At 38.9% G+C, this 20,409-nt stretch overlaps 1 pseudogene; it reads left to right on the top strand.

Annotated features, from left to right (window-relative positions):
* The first annotated feature begins 561 nt into the window (after positions 1 to 561).
* LOC113768718 lies at positions 562 to 7,619 on the top strand (annotated as a pseudogene).
* The last annotated feature ends 12,790 nt before the right edge of the window (positions 7,620 to 20,409 follow it).

Here is a 20,409-nt window from a genome sequence, read left to right as displayed (position 1 = left end):
ATGGTCCATGTATGTGACACGGAAGTATGTTTTTCATTTGACTTGCTTTTAGACTATTTTACATTTGCATACAACCAGTTGAATTCTGTACTTTAATTATCTTATTTGCTTAATATTCATGTTCTCTCCAGTAGCATTCAATTTTTTTTTGGGAGCTCATTTTACTGGTTTCTGCTAATGTCTAGGTATCAAAGATTGATGTTAAGCAGGAAACACCAGTTGATCATGGAGAAATTGTATGCTGCAGTATTTGTTGTGGACCGGAAGCGAATTTTGGAAATGGCAAGTCTTGTATCTGGGTAGATCTTCTTGATGAGGACGGGAGGAATCTTTTGGCTGAATTTGCTCCTTTTTTTGAAGACCCGTCAATTAAAAAGGTAAAGATTTTTTGTATGTAATTCTGTGTGGGGCTCTTTGTTGCTCATCAGTTCTTCGAATGATTATATGCCATGTGGGGAACTGCACTGGCTTGTTTTTCTGTAGGTGTGGCACAACTATAGCTTTGATAACCATGTTATAGAGAATTATGGACTTAAACTTGCTGGTTTCCATGCCGATACAATGCACATGGCCCGATTGTGGAATTCATCAAGAAGATTAGAAGGTGGGTATTCTCTGGAAGCCCTTACTGTGATTCTTCTGTCATGTCCGATGCTAGGTTATGCCTTGGTGAAGAGTTGATTGATAAGGTGTCAATGCAAAACCATCTTTGGGAAGAAAAAAATATCTGTTCACTTGAAGCTCCTGATCTGTGCAGAGCAATGAGTGGTGTAGAAAGGTTGAAATTGAATGGGGAAACCATGCCCTATCCAACAGAGTTCAGGAAGCTGTCCAGGCAATGTTAAACTTTGTCAAAAGAGAGGGCCCCAAGGGATGGGATGACCCATGGAGTTAAATATCAACTTTTTTTTTCCTTTTTTTTTTGAATTGTTATGTCATTGAATTCAGGCAATGGTGGTCCTCCTTTTAGTTGTTTGATTTTTTTATAGGTACGGAATGGCATCTATAGCGAAGTTAGTAGATTAGTATAGTTTCTTTTCTTCTGAAAGAACTTAGAGTTTCAATGGAAAGTTCAAAGACTTGTATATCTGACATAATTGTGGCATGAATGAAGTGAAGGATTATTTGTTGTTCTACATTGGATCTCGGTGTTATTATATGGTGTGATTAATTTCTCTTTACCTATGTATTCCTAGCAATTAAAAGTGTTAGCATAGCGTAGCTTCTAAAGCAATATTCTAATGTGGTAGAATAGCTATCTTGACACTTTCAATTATCAAGAAAAATATTTTTGTTGGTAGATGAGATGCTATAACAACATAGTTTTCCTGACACATTTTAATGCTACGAGGCTATCCCCACATTGGAAGGGACAACACTCGTCCCAGGTGTGAGGAAAGGTAAAATGTCAGCTTAGATTATCTATACTGACACCTTTAAATGCCGCTAAAGGACATTTTTGTTGTAGTGTTAATTACTAGAGTAAGAGCATACAAGGACCCTAGATGTGTAGGGAATTATCTTATAACAACACCTAACAACACCCACACCCGCCTAGAGAACTCGTAACACCTTTAGCCACCAATTTCATGACAACCTTAATTAAAGACTGTAAACTATTTAAGTACAAATTTAAAGTTGCCAAGTAATTACTGAAAATCAAGAGAAATGTATTTTTAAAAAAATACCATCTCCAACTTGCTTAATGCTTGCATTCACATCCTATATATATTTTTATAAGTTCACAATCACCACAAGCTTCAATATATTAAAGAAAAATGCCACTTACACTTTGTAAACATGCTATAGAATATAAGAAAATGACTTTTCTTAATTCATCTCATAACAACAATTCCATCCAACACAAGCAAATGAGCCTGCTTAAGGAAGTTAAATGAGCTCAATGAAACATCAAAACAACCACAAAGATTCACCAAAAATTTGGTCAAACAATGTAGCAAATTTCAACCATGGTAAAATTGAAATAAGCCAATTAAAATCGAGAAACTTACTTGGGACTTGTAGAGTGCTTAAATGCAAAGCAATTGATGCAAGGAACCTGTAGACACCAAAATTTTTCCAAGAAAAAAATCAAATCATGTTTATTTTTATTGCTTAATTAATCATTTTTATTTTTGTGTTATTTTGTTAGAAAAAGGAGAAAAGGAAATAAAAAAGAAAGTAGATATTTTCTTTTGTTCCAAACCTAATCATATTCCTCAAAATCCAATAAAAAATTACCCTTAAAATCCAAGCCAAAATTCCCAAAAGCCCAAGGCAAAACCCAAAATAAAAGAAAGAAAGGAAAAGAGGCCCATTAGCCCATGCATTTTGTTAAAAAAAAAAAAATCTGTAGCCTCACGTTTCTTCTTCTTCCATTAGCAACGAACAAGAAAAAAGGCCGGCAGGATTTTTTTTTTTTGAGCTAGTTAGATTCCTTTTTTCTTGCTTATTTCTTTTCCCCCAAGTTTAGAAAGTACTAGGACACCTCATCACACAAAATCTATTAAGAAACAGCAGGCAAAATGAATCAAAAAGATCCAAGAAAGCCACATAAACCCATTTTCTTTTTGATCCCAACCATTCACCTTAGATTTTAGGGTTTCGTCCTATATATATAGAAAAAAATGCAGCTTTTGGAAAGGGAGGAAAAGTGAGGAAAGTTGGCTAAGCATCAGAGAAAGAGAGAAGAGCAAAAAATAAGAAAAGAAAATTTTTCTGCAAATAAAAAAACTAAGCCAGGGTTGACCGAACAACCCGGTTCATCACTTGATTTCGACCAATTCCGACCTTCTTTTGAGGAAATTGATTTTTTTCGCATTATCTCTAGTTGTAGGGGAGCAACTTTTGTTTTGAAAACTTCCTGAAAAAACGTCGTTAAACCAATGTTTTCAAACCCGGACCGGACGACCGGCCGGTTCGACCAGTCGAACCGCGAACCGGCCATGTGCCCGGTCCGGTTCATAGCTTGTGTTGACTTGGACCTAGAACCGGTCAAACCTGTAAAAAACCGTTGAAACCGTTAAACTCGGATTGAACCGTGAACCGCGGTTTTTAAATTTTTCACAAAATTGACTGAATTTTGACCGAAATTAACGAGTAAACCTAGTCTTCACAAGAAAATGGCAAATCCAGTTCTCTTCGTCCCTCCCTTTCTGATGAGAAAAGACTCAAGAAAAAATCTACAGCCGAACTTTGACTAGCCTACCGATTGAGAAGTTGCTTTCATCGTGGACTGCCGAGCAAGGGAAAGAGCCTTTGGGAAAGCTTCCGATCTATGAGTTCTCATTTCGTCTTAAAGCCTTCTCAGGAGCTCGAGTCCTCGGACATTGACGGCTAGGGAAGAGGGTAATTTGCCCGTTCACAAAATCAAAAGAAAAGACATTCCATTTCCATAGCTTTCATCCTGGCTGGCAGCCTAGATTGAGCCCCGGGACTGTTAAACAAACCCAGTAGGCTTTATTCCACATTTTCTCATGCGCCGCATTTGCTCCACAGCTCCGGGCTGCCTCCAGATCCCCCAACTTCCCAGCCAATTCGAAGGTGTTGCTGGAGATTTTCATCGGTTGTGCGGGCAGCTTCATTGTGGAGAGGCAGGACGGAAGGGAGGGAAGTCTTCACTCCAGTCTTCACAAAAGATCTGGTTTGTCGTCCAATTAGATAAGGTATATATCTTTTTTTTGGTTTGTCCTCAAATTAGATAAGCTGATCATTCTGTTTGTCCTGCAATTTTTTTTACTCATTAGTTGGCTTTGTTGTCTGGCTTGAAGATTGTAGCAAAGCTGAATCAGTGGGTTTTTTTTTATCTTATTGCTGGCTTGAAGACTCGTTAGTTGGCTTTGTTGCATGTTGCAGTGATGAGCTCGTTGGTTGTTGCAGTGTTTCTCTCTTTGTTGTCTAAAAATTGGTAGTAGCATTCACTACAAGAAATTTGGTTATTAGTGACAACATTTCCTAGTGACGAAAATTAGTCGTCACAAAATGGGGCCCATTAGCCACAACACGAAAAGTTGTCACAATTGACTGAAAGGAGCAAAGGCATCAGTGATGACCTTGGATTGTCGTCACAGACACAGTTGAACTCCCGCCACATCGCGCTAAACTACATCAGCGACGACTATCTAAATGTTGTCAGTAATAATTCCCCTTTCTTTGACAACTTGGTTGTTGTTGTCACTGATAATAATGGAACTAGTTAGTGACAACTTTCTCTTGTCACGATCTAATTTAAAATATTTATATACTACAACAATTGTTATTCTATATTTGCTCTCTAATGAATTTTTTAACTGTTAGGAACTCAAATTTTGTCATGTAAATTAATATTAGTGCAATAATTTAAAGTGAAATTAACCATTTGAAACAAATTATCTCTCCTTATTATAAAATAACAAAACAAAATTCTGGAGTATTGGGCAAAAATAATGGAAAGAAAGATAAATAAGTTGTAATTTAGTTCACAATTTTGAGAAAATGATATCAATATTAATATCGGATCAACTATTTGATGTCATAAAAAAATTAACTATTTGAAGCAGGACCAAGGTGCATTTACCACTTGTAGTATTGCAACATAATTTTCTCACCCATTATGAATATTTTCACAAAAATATTTAAAAGTAGCCAATAATAATATATTAGTAAAATATTATATGTACTAAAATGTTGGAAACTAAAAAACTTTGTTTGAAATTTTGGTACTGAACAAGTAAGGAGGAAATCTAAGGAATTGAAATTTTATTCAAAGTCAATAGTCTGAGGAGAGGCGCGGAATTGATATTGAACACTTAGTGAAACCAACCATTGGTGGTCATGTTTATTCATTCACTCTACCGAAACATCACTACCAGCCAATAGCCAACACTTAGAACCAAATAACACTACTCCTCATCTCTGCCGAAACATCTCCTCGCCATCTCCTAATTGATCTTGGCTCGGCAATGAGCAAATAGAAGACTACATTTAGCAGCAACTCTTGACAAAAAAAGGTATGCCGATTCTTTTTTTCCTCCCTAATTTTCCCCCAAATGTTTTGCCCTAATTGTTTTTTTGCCAAAAATTTCAGTCCAATTTTTTTGGGTTTCATTTGATTTATGGATGGAGTCATCTCCTCATTTTGGATTCTGCTTACTTGTGGGTTTTACCCTTATTAATTTAGCTTGTATCTTGGCTCGGCAAAATCCCCAATGGCGGTTTTTGCAGCCACGGCGGGTTTAGCCTTTTCTCTGATGATTATACAACTCAGAAAGAAGAACGAATGAGGCAGCAGCAGAGGAGTACAGGATTTCTTCAAGGGTGGTTGCCCATCTCTGCTTTGCCTATGATTTCGCCATTGGTTACTAAAAAACCAACAGCCTTTCGAACAGAGCCAGGGAAATATATGTGTGTATATATATATGTACACAAACACACGTATGCATATCAACATGTGTGTGTGTGTGTTTAACAATAACAGGGAAGAAGCCCTCGTTGCGAGTTTTCTTTTTTTTCTTTTCTTTCTTTTTGGCGACGGTGTAATATGAGATGAAAGTGGTGGTGGAGGGATTCAGCGTTTATGGAAAAGAGGCGGTGATGATATTTGTTAGGCATTATTTCTGAGCAAATCAAATCGGACATTGGAGACGAATCGACCCGTAACTTGGCTGGCAAACTCAGCAGTTGGTCTCGTCTCATGTATGAACAGCTGTAGATTTTGCAGCCATGGCGCGGTCAATGTCTCTGTACTATTCATAAAAGAAATCTGAGCCTCATCTTTCTGCTGTTTTTTTCTTAAAAAAAACACATTTTTTAGTATATCATTTTGAACCAAGCAAGTAGAATTGTGGTTCTTGTTTGCTTATTAACTGGTTGAATTGCATTTGTTGATGTTGCCTATTTTCATTCAGTAGCACTAAGGTTGCATTTTCTTTACATCCAATATTAGCTTTGCTGACTCTGCTTTGCATTTTTTGGAATTGTTGAATAATCATATTACTTGTTGGATAACTACATAAGACTTTGACATGATCTGATCAATTTTGCTCAAGAGATTATTGAAAACTTGTTTCCTCTGCTTGATTCATTTTACAGACTGTTAGTTACATGGTAGAGAGGGTTGTGGGGACTGGATCTTTTGGAATTGTTTTCTAGGTATGTGGATTACCAAATTATACTAATCTTTCATTTGCTAATCTTTTTGCTTTAATTTCTAGGGTTATGCATGCTCATGTAGGCAAAATGTCTGGAAACTGGAGAAATTGTGGCTATAAAGAAGGTTTTACAGGACAGGCGATACAAGAATCGTGAATTGCAGTTAATGCGCACAATGGATCACCCAAATGTGGTGTCTCTAAAGCATTGCTTTTTTTGCAACTACTAGTAAAGATGAGCTTTTTCTCAATTTAGTAATGGATTATGTCCCTGAGGCAATGTATCGGGTTCTAAAGCATTATAGTAACATCAACCAGACGATGCCACTGATTTATGTTAAACTGTACACCTACCAAGTATGTGGGTTGCTTCCGTGCTAGTATATTTGCAGTGTTCTATAGTGCTTGAGTGAAGCTAAATTTGTAGTTGTTTTTCAGATTTTCAGAGGTCTAGCGTATTTGCATAATGTTGCTGGAGTATGCCATAGAGACTTGAAGCCCCAAAACGTTTTGGTATATATTGTCTTCATGTTCGACTTCAGTATGCTTGTTTCTTTTTCTTTTTTCCTTTCCTTGACAGTCATTGTTTGTCTTTTCAGGTTGATCCTCTTAGTCACCAAGTGAAGATTTGTGATTTTGGAAGTGCAAAAGTGCTAGTAAGTGCAAATCCTATAATTTCAGTGTTCTTTCCTTTGCCCTTTGCTTTGCTGTTTCTTTGTCAAGTTCTTCTGTCTTCGGTTGAAATGTACTGATACACTACATTGGTACATAAGTTTTTTGCTGCTGAAGCTAAGTTCCTCATAACCTATTGCATGTTGATGTACTGTGAGCGTCTTTAGAACCTTATTTCATACTTATGCATCACCTGAGCTTCTGTTAAACAGTCCAGCATCCAGGGGCAGATCTAGATTACGGCCTGTGGGGGCACCTGTCCCTGTTGACCAAAGGAAACCTTCAATTTTGCATATAGAAATTCAATAAACAATTGTTTAACCTTGAAATTAATAGATATGCCCCTACTGATAATTAAAGAAAAAAAATTTTTTGCTCCAAAAATTTGTAAAACGTCAATTTATATATGTTATAAGTGATCTGATAACAACTCTTTGTAAAAGAAAAAGTAAAGAACATAATTCATCACTTTTATGGTAACTACATATTCATGTGTGGATAATCTGTCATATTTATATACTTCTGTATGTATTTATTTATAGGAGTTTAGTCCACTACTGTTTCCAATATGTAATAGTTCATAGTTGATGACATTTTTTCCGGTGTTCCATTATGAAAGTTTTAGGCTTATTAAAGGAGCTATGTTGCTTATGTAAATTTATGGAACTTTTTTATTCCTGTTAATGAGTGTGCTCATCTATTTGTGATTATTAACCTACATATCAGGTGAAGGGTGAAGCAAATATCTCGTACATTTTGGAGGTTTGGAAGAAGATTAGCAGTACAGCTTACATGTCGACTCAAAAACTGTGGTTATAGTGCTGTCTTATGTTTAGAAAATGTTTCGGTAGCACAGAAAATGTTTTGGGACTTGTAATATGTTTGTTAGTGCAGCCTTGACTTATATGTCAAAATTTTCTCTACTGAAACTTATCAAACTATTTGTAGTGTGATGTTGCACTTATTTATGACATTTGAATATTTAATATGTTATTCTGGCATTTCCTATTGTAACGAGTGCCTACGTTTGTTATTTATTAAACATTGCCGATGTTTTCATTTTTTAGATATTATTGTAGTAGGAAATCATCAAACTACACATTGCAAGGTGTTGTAAATGAGTAGTATTTCTCCAGGCAGGCTGTCTTTATTGACAATTGTTGTTGTCACTCAATCAAAACTGTCCATTGATAAGGGGTTGTTGCCACAGTTGATAAGGGGTTTATTGACAACAAAGTTGTCACTAATTAGTATATACACTCACTACCGTTGCTTCATGCATCATTGACAAGAAAATATGTCGTCACTAAAATTATAGCTTTTACTGACGACATATCTTGTCATAAAAAAGTTTCTATTCACTGACGACTTTAAGGTCGTCACTATATACTTTTACCGATGGAGATTCAGTGACGACCCTGCGACAACCGAAATGTTGTCAATAAAGTTCATCAGTGACAACTTTTTGCTTTTTTGTGGCGAAAGGTAATTGTCACTGATGACCAAAATTCTTGTAGTGATTTTCGTTCTTTTGGTCCATTAGGAGATTGCAGAGGGATTCAATTGAATGAGACAGTAAAAGAATTTGGAATAAGAAAGAACAGAACTAAGAGCTGCCAATCTCATATGATTGACTTCTTTAACTGAAACTATGAAAGGCATTCTTCAAGAAAGAACCAAGCAGATGCTAGTTGGCTATGTTTGACCTTTCGCAATCATTTGTTTCATTAAGAATATTTCCACTTGGATGCAAAAGCAGAATGATGCAATAGCATAATCCTCCACATGCCACCGCATCTCACCTAGTTTTAACATGCATGGACAAAGAAATATCTAACTTACTGATATAGGCAACCCTAGGGGAAGACCCTCCTAGAACCTCCCAACCTTGTATTTATCAGAGTTGGATCTTTCCTCCCAACAGAAATTGAACTCGATTGTTCTCATGAACTCAAGACCTCTGACACACAAAGGTAATCAGCAACCTTAAGCAAATAAGGATGGATGAAGCGACACCACGATTAGGGAACAAGCTAATCGATAAAGTCTGATTTGAATCCTAAGCTATGAACTCAAGAATTCAAGAGTAAGTTCGGTTAAGAACTTGAAGAAAAATTCCTCACGATTTCTGGTTGTAATAATTTGTCCCTTTTACTCTTACAAGAGGTGCCTTTTATAGGCTAATAACTAGGGCAAAAATCCGGCCCACATAAACCTGGAAGAAATTCGGTCCGCACAAAGAGCTTAAAGAGCCAGCTCTTTAAGGCTTTCCTATAAGGCCCAATAAGTAATAAAATACTAAACGCCTAACAACTACTAAACGAGACAGTCTTAAAACAACTACCAACTAAGCTAACAAGAATGAGATCATTCCTTCGCTTCAAACGTACAAATGAACAAAGTAACTTCATGGTCCATCGAATCTTCAAACCTAGCTTGTTCCTTGCTTGTATGGTGAATGATCAAGGCTCGTAAAGCTTCCTTCACTTTCTTGGTTCTTGATCTTGTCATCGGACCACCAATGTTGATCAAAGGGTCCTTGACCCAAGGTTGGAGTTGTTGTGCGCCCGTATCCTTATCATTCCCTCCCTCTTCGAAAGGATTCGTCCTCGAATCTTCAAAGTTTGTATCAAAGTCAAAAGGGGATAGGTCAGACACATTAAAAGATGCGCTTATGCCATACTCACTTGGAAGTCCCAATTTGTATGCATTGTCGTTGATCCTCTCTAGGACTTGAAAAGGTCCGTTGCCTCTGGGATGTAACTTGGTCCGTCGAGATGCTGGAAACCTTTCCTTCCTCATGTGCACCCAAACCCAATCACCAGGTTCGAATACAACATGTTTTCTACCCTTATTCGCATGTTGTGCATATTGTGCATTTTTCTTCTCAATTTGAGCTCGAACTCTCTCATGCAATGTCCGAACAGCCTCTGCCTTTTTGACACCATCTGCGCTTAAACACTCATCAACAGGAATAGGTGATAAATCTAGAGGGGTTAGCGGCTGAAACCCATAAATAATTTCAAAAGGAGAATGATTAGTAGTTGAATGAGTGGTTCGGTTATATGCAAACTCAGCGATAGGCAAACATTCTTCCCACTTCTTCAAATTTTTTTGAACAATGGCTCGAAGTAAAGCACCAAGGGTTCGATTTGTTATCTCAGTCTGACCATCCGTTTGGGGATGACTAGAAGTAGAAAACAGCAACTTAGTTCCCAACTTTCCCCAAAGTGATTTCCAGAAATAGCTTAAGAATTTCACATCCCTATCACTTATAATAGTACGCGGTACCCCATGCAATCTAACCACATCCTTGAAGAATAAATCAGCAACATGGAGCGCATCATTTGTTTTCCTACAAGGGATAAAATGAGCCATTTTAGAAAATCTATCCACGACAACAAAGATACTATCCATACCTCTAGAAGATTTTGGTAAACCAAGCACAAAATCCATGGATAAGTCTGTCCAAGGAGCATGAGGTACGGGTAGAGGAGTATACAATCCATGAGGGTTACTCCTTGACTTTGCCTGCTTACACTTTAAACACTTATCACAAATGTTAGCAATGTCACGCCTCATTTTAGGCCAATAAAAATGTTCATGCAAAATGTCAAGAGTTTTATCAATACCGAAATGTCCCATCAACCCTCCACCATGAGCTTCTCTAACAAGTAATTCCCTAAGCGAACAATTGGGAATACATAGGCGATTTTCTTTGAACAAGAAACCTTCATGCCTATAGTACTTTTGAAATGCAGCATGTTCACAAGCTTGAAACACATTAGAAAAATCGTCATCATGTGCATACATGTTTTTAATGTGCTCAAAACCAAGTAGCTTAGTGCTCATGTTAGTGATCAAAGTATACCTCCTAGACAATGCATCCGCAACGACATTATCTTTCCCCTTCTTATACTTAATGATGTACGGAAAGGAATCAATAAATGCAATCCACTTCGCATGTCTTTTATGCAACTTTCCCTGACCCTTAAGGAATTTAATTGATTCATGATCAGTATGTATCACAAATTCCTTAGGCATAAGATAATGCTGCCATACTTCAAGAGCACGCACAACAGCATACAATTCTTTATCATAAGTAGGGTAATTAAGAGCTCCCCCACTCAACTTTTCACTGAAATAAGCCAAGGGTCTATGATTTTGATGTAAGACAGCCCCTATGCCGATCCCACTAGCATCACATTCAACTTCAAACGTCACATCAAAATTAGGCAAAGCAAGAATAGGTGCTGAAGTTAACAAATCCTTAAGCCTATTAAATGACTCTTCTTGCTCTTTTCCCCATTGAAACCCCACATTCTTTTTAATTGTCTCATTCAAAGGTGCTGCAATAGTACTAAAGTCTTTAACAAATCTCCTATAGAAACTTGCAAGACCATGAAAAGACCTTACTTGAGACACATTGGTTGGAGTCGGCCACTCTAAGATGGCTTTTACCTTGGCGGGATCAACACGTATGCCATTTGCACCAACAATATATCCAAGGAAATTAACTTCAAGAGTGCAGAAGACACATTTTTCCATGTTAGCAAACAACCTATTTTCACGCAAGGCACTTAAAACAAGTCGCAAATGCTCAACATGTTCATCTAAAGACTTGCTAAAGATCAATATATCATCAAAATAAACAACAACAAACTTCCCAAGAAAATGCCTTAAAACATGGTTCATTAACCTCATGAAAGTACTTGGAGCGTTTGTTAAGCCGAAAGGCATCACAAGCCACTCATAAAGACCATACTTTGTTTTGAAAGCAGTTTTCCATTCGTCTCCTTCCTTTATCCTTATTTGATGATAACCAGATCTTAAGTCAATTTTAGTGAAAATGATTGCCCCATGCAATTCTTCTAACATATCATCTAACCTAGGAATAGGATGACGATACTTAACAGTAATTTTATTAATTGCACGACAATCTGTACACATTCTCCAAGTCCCTTCTTTCTTAGGCACTAAAATGACTGGAACTGGACAAGGACTAAGAGATTCACGTACCTGGTCCTTTTCAAGGAGGGAATCGACTTGCCTTTGGATTTCCTTTGTTTCCTCCGAATTTGCTCTATAGGCTGGTCGATTTGGGAGAATTGCTCCAGGAACAAAGTCGATTTGATGTTCGATACCTCGAATTGGAGGTAATCTTTTTGGTAGTTCCTCCGGAAACACATCCTTGAATTCCTGCAAAAGAGAGTAGATTGCACTAGAAAGAGAATCGGTTATGCCTAGTGTGTAAAAAGAAGAATAATCAGCTTCCCTGTATAGAAGTACTATGAGAAGACTTTGTGCATTCAAAGCCCTACCTACCTCACGCACACTTGCATAGAAGCTCTTTTTGTTCACTTTCAAGCTCTCGGCCTCACTAAGTTTTTTTCCACTCGAATTTTCTTTTACACTCAACTCGGCCTCTACTTTCTTTTTTTCCTCATCCTCAGGCACATTCAGCTTTTTCTTTGCCTCTCTCAGTTGCCTTTTCTCTCGCTCTTTTCTTAGATGCAATTGTTCCTCATACACTTGTGTAGGTGTCAAGGGTGAAAGAGTGATCTTGAGGTTGTCCATAATGAACTTATACTTATTAGTGAGTCCAATATGATCAGCCTGCCGATCATACTCCCACGGACGCCCTAACAAGACATGACTAGCTTGCATAGGAATTACATCACATAAAACTTGGTCCTTGTATCGACCAATAGAAAAAGCGATTAAAGCTTGTTTGGTCACCTTGACTTCCCCCCCATCATTTAACCAAGATAGTCTATAGGGTTTAGGGTGGTAAGTCCATGGAAGGTGCTTTTGCTCGACAAAGTCAGCAGCTACGCAATTAGTACAAGAGCCACTATCAATGATCATGAGACATACCTCATCTCCAATTTTGCATCTCGTATGAAAAATGTTGGTCCGTTGGAGATCATCTTCTTGAGCTTGTGCATTTAGCACTCTCATAGTCACCATAGTTCGAGCCACGGGGTCCTCTTCTATTTCAACCAGGTCAGCATCCTTCCCCTCTTCTTCAAGTGGTGGCATGTCCGCATATTCCTCCTCTCCTTCGCTTTGCCACATTCCCTCTTCATTCATGTACATGATGCTTCGGTTAGGGCATTGAGCCATGAGGTGGCCAATTCCCTTGCATTTGAAGCATGCCTTTGGCTGGTTGGTAGACGTATTTGGCCTTGGAAGAGTTGGTCGCGGGGTTGGTTTAGAGGGAGTTGCACTCGGATGGAACGGTTGCTCCATTCGCCTGTTTTCCCTTTCTTTATTGCCTTGCCTTGGCCAAGCATTGGATGTTGGCAATTGATCTCTTCTCCAAGGTGTGGAAGAGGATGTAGTGGTTCGGCCACTAGGTGTCTTTATAGGTAAGGCTTGCCTTTCCACCTTCTCTGCATAAGACACCATTTGTTGTAGCTCAAAGTGGTCTTGAAGCTCAACCTTCTTCCGAATTTCAGGATTTAATCCATTAAGAAATCTTGCCATGGTTGCTTCCGAATCCTCTTGTATATTGGCCCTTATCATTGCTACCTCCATTTGTTTGTGGTACTCATCAACCGAACTGGACCCTTGGGTGAGTCGTTGGAGCCGATTGTACAAGTCCGTGGTGTAATGGAAGGGTACAAATCGTTTCCTCATCACTTGCTTCATTTCAGCCCAAGTGTCAATTGGTTGTTCCCTATTTCTCCTCCTTGTGGCACATACTTGCTCCCACCAAATGGATGCATAATCTTCAAATTCAATAGCCGCAAGTTTCACCTTTTTCTCTTCAGAGTAATTGTGGACTTCAAACACTTGCTCAACTCTCCTAACCCAATCTAAATAAGCTTCAGGATCATTTTTCCCATGAAAGGTAGGCATCTTAGTCTTGATGGAACCAAGATTGTCATCGGTTCTCCTAGGTCGGTCTCGACCTTCCCTCACTTCCCTGTGGCTTTTCTTTGATCGAAATGAGGTGTTAGAATGATACCCCTCATCATCCGCATCATGCTCAACACTCTGAGCACTTGAAGCCCTATTGGGAATATCTCCAGTACCTCGCATCTCAATGGCAGCCACTGTGACGCCCCCACTTCTCCCAAGGGCGAACCCAAGGGTATCCGCGGAACGCCTGCCTAGCTCTCGCCAGGACTCGAGACAAATCAATTCAAACTTAACAATATATAACAATTTATACCAGTCTAATAAGGAAAAATCGCTTCCATAAACGAATATCCAAGTCTTGTACCACGTGTTCAAAATACATCCGTTATCCAATTCTTACGTCAGGATCCAAAAGATACATCAATTCCCAAATATATACAATAGCCAAAATGTCTAGTCAATTACAATTGAAACCCTAATACAAAAGTACATCCAAAGGGTTCCAACGAGTTTTACTCCATCCATTCCTGTTAAGGAAAACAAATCTACGGGGTGAGCGAAACGCTCGTGAGGCCAAGAAAACACACATGCAAGCACGTTGTCCAAATAACAATCCCAATATTCAAGTAATTTACAATTCGAGCGAGAAAAATAAACAGAAACAATTCAAGGATATAGGAGCTCTCAGGAGCTATTTTCCTCTTGCTTCGCCACGGCTCGATCCGATACCCCCTCGTGATGACACTCCGTTATCCTGGTGGGTATTTTATCCGTAGAAACTTCACTTATTACTTCCTCCGACCAACATTCCACCCTCTCGGATCCGAAACCAAACACGCACGAAAAAGGCGATACTCGTCGAGTATGCCATACGAGATCTCAAGAGATCAAGTTTTGATTTTTGAACACGCACGTAAAGGGCGATACTTCACGAGTATGCCGAACAAGATCTCAAAAGATCAAGTTGTTTTTTTGTTACTCTCTTGGTTTATCAAACTTCTCGACCAAGCCCATGCCGGCTCGAGTTGTAAGATTGGTTAAGAGAATTGGGCGTCCCCATAAGTCGAGGAGGTTCACTCCACCCGACAACAAGACACGCACGACATACACGACATGCATGGCAACACGACACGCACACGAAAACGGGTATATTTTAGTCGACGAGATTCACTCAATCGACTTTGAAACCAAGTTAATACAAGTAAAGTTCAAGTAAAGGAGAGCGAGTACGATAAAGTACACACTCGTCTCATCAAGTGATATTCACGTATATAAGCAAGTAAATCAAGTAAACACGACAAGTCATGCACTTGACACTCACCAATTCAAAAGTAATTGAGCGAGAAAATCTTTAGTTGTCCCCTCCGAGATTCTTTTCAAGACTCGCTTGAGCACCTGAAGCAATTAACAAGTATTTTTCACTCACAATCACGTATTAATCAAGAAAGGAGTTACGCTTATTTGGACTAGTCAATACCTCAAACCAAGAACCTTAGCCACTCAAAATAAAGGTTCAAAAGTGAGGTTTTATTAACACAAGAAAAACTGATTTCCTTCATGAAATCAAGTTTAAAGCGATCAATTATCATCAAGAAGGAGTAACAAGTTTTCAAATTTTCATTTTCTAAGAAATCAGCAAATTTCAGCTTTGCGCGTCAAATTTAGAAAAATCAGATCTTGCACTCAGTAGGTCCAAAATTATAAAACTTGGTACCGTTGGAAACCTCTTAGAAAGTACTAAAAGTTCTTAAAAGACACTTTTCCATGAATCTAAGTGGAAGGTATTTAAAAATGAGCTTGAAGGTACAGGTTCGGCGTACAAGGCAGAATTAAGTTGGATTTCGGCCAACTTTGGAAATTCGGCACGATTCACATGTTGCAAACCGGCCTCTGAAATTTACAGCTCAATTAGTGTTACAAGTGAGGTTTATAACAAAACAAGCGGATCAAGAATCGGAGTTTCGAGTACCGAGATACGGTAGCTCAAAGTTGAGGAAGATTCAAGACTGAAGAAGAATTTCCAGTTTTGAACCTCCAACACTAGCAATTTAATTCGGTATCGAAACGAACTTGAATTGGTGCCAAAATTGGTAGTATTTTACTCCTATATGCAAGGTATTCCTCTATCAAATTTCAGGGAAAAATACCCTCGGGAAGGTAGTAAATTAGTCAACCAAATTTCAGGAAAAATTCTAAGGCAATCTGCCTTGTGACTTTCATTTCACAATTTCAAATCGTTTAACCAAGAAAACTATCCGAACATGGTTCATTTGTGAAACAAAGGTCTAAGACACATCCATGATACCTTTGGTAAGTGATGAGCATCAAGAACTTCAATTAATAAAATCATTCCCAAGTTTTGCCCCAAATCAGTCCAAATACTACGTTTTTCCAAAACAGGGCAGTCCTCTTGTTTTAGTCACAACTCAATCAATTTAACTCAGAATGAGGCATGGTTTATGGCGTTAGAAAATACATTCACGGAACTAAAAGTTCACAGAAGGAAATGTTCTGAAATTTGGCAAGCAACCAGCTCAAAATTGAGCCTCAAGTTGCTGCCTCAACAAGCCATTCCAGCAAATCCGAGAGACAGGACAGCTAACTTAAAACGTTTGGTTCGGATCACTCACAAAGAATCAGAACGTGCATTTTATCTCAAATTAAAGCTAGGAATGTCTAGTTTCAAACGCCACTGACGGCACTTGATTTCGACACCCGAGGACAGAGTTATAGCCAAAATACTACTGCTGGTCGGAGTCATACGCGAATCAGTTTCCAGATTTGCTGGTTTCTAAAAAAATATTCATTTGCCCATTCAAACCTCGTTATTTTTCAATGAAATTTTCCACACCTCTAATACATCATATAAGCATCCAGTTCAAGCCATTAGTTCATTAAAAACTGGCCTTAAAATGGCCGAATAAAACAGGGGTAGAATCGGAAGTTTTTGCTTCTTACACCCAATGAAGTTTCTACTAATTACCCACCACTAATGCATCATTATAATCACTAAACCAACAATATAATCACCATTAATTATCACATCAGCAACAACAACCCAAGTGTGGGAATTCCAAGAGCCCACAATCACATTTTTACACCATAATCAAGTAACTAAGTGCATGCATGAGCTTAATCTTGCCATATAATCTCCAAAAGATAAGAATCCATGGGTTGATCATTACCTACTCCTTTGGTTTGCAAGGTCAGAATTTTCGGCCCTCTTGAAGCTCCAAGAAACCGTGAAAGCTCCCCTCTTCCTTAGCTAGATATAGTCTCCAAGTGGTTTGCTAAGTGGTCTCCAAGTTTGGTGTGATTTGGATGAATTTTGGTGCATGGATTGAAGATGAAAAATGAAGAACAATGGAGAGCTCTTCTCCTTTCTTGTTGCACGGCCAAATGAAGTGAGGAGAGAGAAGGTGTTGGTTCAATTGTGGCTTCCTAAGTAAGATTCATTGTGTGGTGCAAAACCCATCTCAAAGTCAACTTGAAATAGTGCAATTAGGATGCGTTTGGACTCGATTTTTCTCGCGCGTTTGGTTCGCTAGTGCACTAAACCTCCAATGCATATATATTCATGTAAATATTATTCACTCTTAATTGTCCCGAAATAAGGGTCTAAAGTCCCTCAAATAACGTCGCGCGTGTGAAAACGCGTACCGTCAATTTTAACGCTATAACGCGAAACTTCCAATAAATTCTTATAACGATTGCGCTACTAACTATTACTTGAGTATTTACTCATAAGATTACCTATTTTAGGACCATAGTACAAGTCTCCAATATTCCAAGCTTAATGTGCTACTACGCGGATAAAATCTCCAAGTACTATTCACTATTTTTACTAAACGTACTCCAGGAAATTAATTTTCAGAACGAGTCACTTTAAAAATGTAACGAAGTTATATTTCCATGTATTTAGGTCTAATAAGGCTAGAAAATATTCCTCGTGGCAAAAATCCAATTAAATAATTTATTAAGCCATAAATTAGGCATAAAATAATAGTTTTTACGAGTCCTCACATCCTCTCCCCCTTAAGAGAATTTCGTCCTCGAAATTCACACTTAGGATAACAGTCATACCCCTTAATAGTCACACTTATCAGGTCAAACAATAACTTACACTCAGCAACCCATTTCACAATTTCTACTGACCCAATTAGTAGTCAAACTTTGATTCTATCTCATGAATCTAGGATTTTGTAAAAGTGTGCCTCGTACTATAGTCACTTAGAACCTTAACTAAACAATAGAAAGCAAAAATCATACCTTCAATGACCTTAACGGGATTGGAAACCTGTTGATAGCCTAATGCATAAACCCTAGCTGGTGCTTTAGATCGACTTCCTCCAGCACTAGACTGCTTTGCAGTTGACTTTTCAAGCCTTTGAGTACTACCTCCTTCATTCGGTATACTTGGACAGTTCGCGATCTGATGCTCAGTGCTGCCACAATACAAACACTTTCCCGATTTCTTCCAGCACTCATTCTCTGTATGGTTAGGCTTGCGACAATAACCACAAATAACTTGAGGAGCCACAGGCTGACCACTTGGAGGAGTCTCCCTCGGTTGATCCCTTCCATTGTGGCCTCCTCTTGATTGAGTCTTTTTTTGTGTACCAGATGTCTCTACTCCTCCCGTTCCTTTTTCCTTTTTAGAAGGTGGGGTACCCTTATCTGCTTGTCCAAAAGGATGACTAGAAGTGCCCCTTTTCTTGGCATGAAAATCCTTAACTTGCAGCCTTGCACTTTCGACTCTCTGCGCCTTCTCTAGGGCTTCAGTGAAAGTAGAGATTTGGGCCGCTGCTAACCCCTCTTGAATCTCCACGTTAAGTCCTTGTACAAATCGCCTTATCCTTCTCCTCTCAGTGGCTACCAATTATGGGGCGTATCTAGAAAGTCTAGTAAATTTTCCTTCATACTCAGCCACACTAGACGCCCCCTGCTTCACTTTTATGAATTCGTCCTCCCGTTTCTCTTGAACTAAGGGCGGAAGAAACTTCTCATTAAATTCTCCTAAAAGATTTTCCCAAGTCCAAGGGGTTTGTGCTCTTTCCCATTTTCCCCTTATCATATCCCACCAAGCACGTGCTGCACCCTCAAACTGAAAGACAGCAAAAGTTACTCGTCTCTCCTCCGCATAATCTAGGGCTGCGAAAATATTAGTCATTCTTTCTAGCCAATTCTCCGCTACCTCAGGATCAGGTTCACCAATGAACTTAGGCGGGTTGAACTTTAAGAATCTCTCTAAGGCTCTATCTTCCCCTCTATCCTGGCCCCCAGGTTGGTTAACTGGCACTGGTTCCTGTCTCTCAACTAATCGTTCTAGGATGTCAGTCATCCTATTAATGGCAGTAGCCATTTGGTTAACCTCCATATTTTCTTGTCCTTGGGTCGGTCTAGTGGCCGATCCTTGTTCATCCCCTTGAGGTTGGGTTTGTCCAGTCCCTCGCCCACGGCCTCGACCACGGCCTCGACCCCTTCTTAGCCCTTCCATAACCTAAGTATGCCTAGTGCAAGAAATAAATCAATTACGCGAGAAAATACTTGAAACAAGGGCCAATTGCGAAAACATTGAAAATAATAATATGTAAGAGCCCGGTGCAACCCAATGAGTACAAACAAATTCACAATGATGCACAAAGATATATCAAATTTAAGCACAATAAAGAAAACTTAATTAAAGAGAAAAGATAAGAAATGCAAACCAAATATCAAACCAATAGCCTCTTCAATTGATGGCGATGCTAACCAAGATGTACAAGTGAAGGCTCACTCCTTCCTCATCCCAAATACTCTTTGGTTGAACCAAGGAGTTTTACAACTATTCTAGTTAACCCTCAACAACCTACACTTGAAAGATCACTCACCCAATTAAGAACTATTTTATACAAATGAGGCAACCTTCACCAAGGTTTTACTACTCCAAGTGATTGGTTCACCTTCACCAAGGTTTTACTACTCCAAGAGAGTAACCTTCACTTGAGCAACCTCACAACCCAACTTCCCCAACCCCTTATACAACCAACAAAGAATCTTTCTACTCAAAAATCTCACTTGTAAGCTTGTATATTGTGTTGGCAAAAGTCTCTAGTCTTCTTGTGCTTTGGGGTTTTTATAGAAGGTGAGAAATGGCTCCAAAAGAACTCTTCAACGCGTCAAATATTAATTGCTGTCAAAACTAGCCGTTTGCCTGTCGGACGTCCGACAGGGTGCTGTCAGACGTCCGAACCACCTGTCGGACGTCCGAACCTGCGTCCGAACGTAGCAGAGGAGTCATCAAATCTTTGCGAAATTTCATTCGGACGTCCGATGCGATCGATGTGCGTCCAGGCTTGCGTCGATCCTTTCCGGACGTCCGATGCTTCCTCACGAGCGTCCGACAGAGTTTCCTTTCTTGATGTTCTTCATCCTTCGGACGTCGATAGTTTCCTTTGGCCGTTCCGACATGAGTGACCTGATTTGCTTTCTTCCATTTTGGTTGGTTTTCTTTCCTTTGACACATTGAACCTGATCTAACAAATTTCTAACACATAAAAACATTAGACCAAATCTACATTTTGGTTGTTAATTCATCAAAACCAAGGATTGATTCGACAAGGTCAACAATCTCCCCCTTTTTGATGGATGACAAACAAAAATGAAGATTTCTTTTATCAAATAGGTTCAAATAAAGCTCCCCCTTAGAAAGTGCCAACATGCAAAGAAATTTCAATAAATCCTACTCCCCCTTTTGGCATCA

This window comes from Coffea eugenioides, chromosome 1 (assembly GCF_003713205.1).
Source record: "Coffea eugenioides isolate CCC68of chromosome 1, Ceug_1.0, whole genome shotgun sequence".
Lineage (NCBI taxonomy): Eukaryota > Viridiplantae > Streptophyta > Magnoliopsida > Gentianales > Rubiaceae > Coffea > Coffea eugenioides.
Note: the sequence above shows the minus strand (reverse complement) of the source record. Positions and strands in the feature narration are given on the sequence as shown.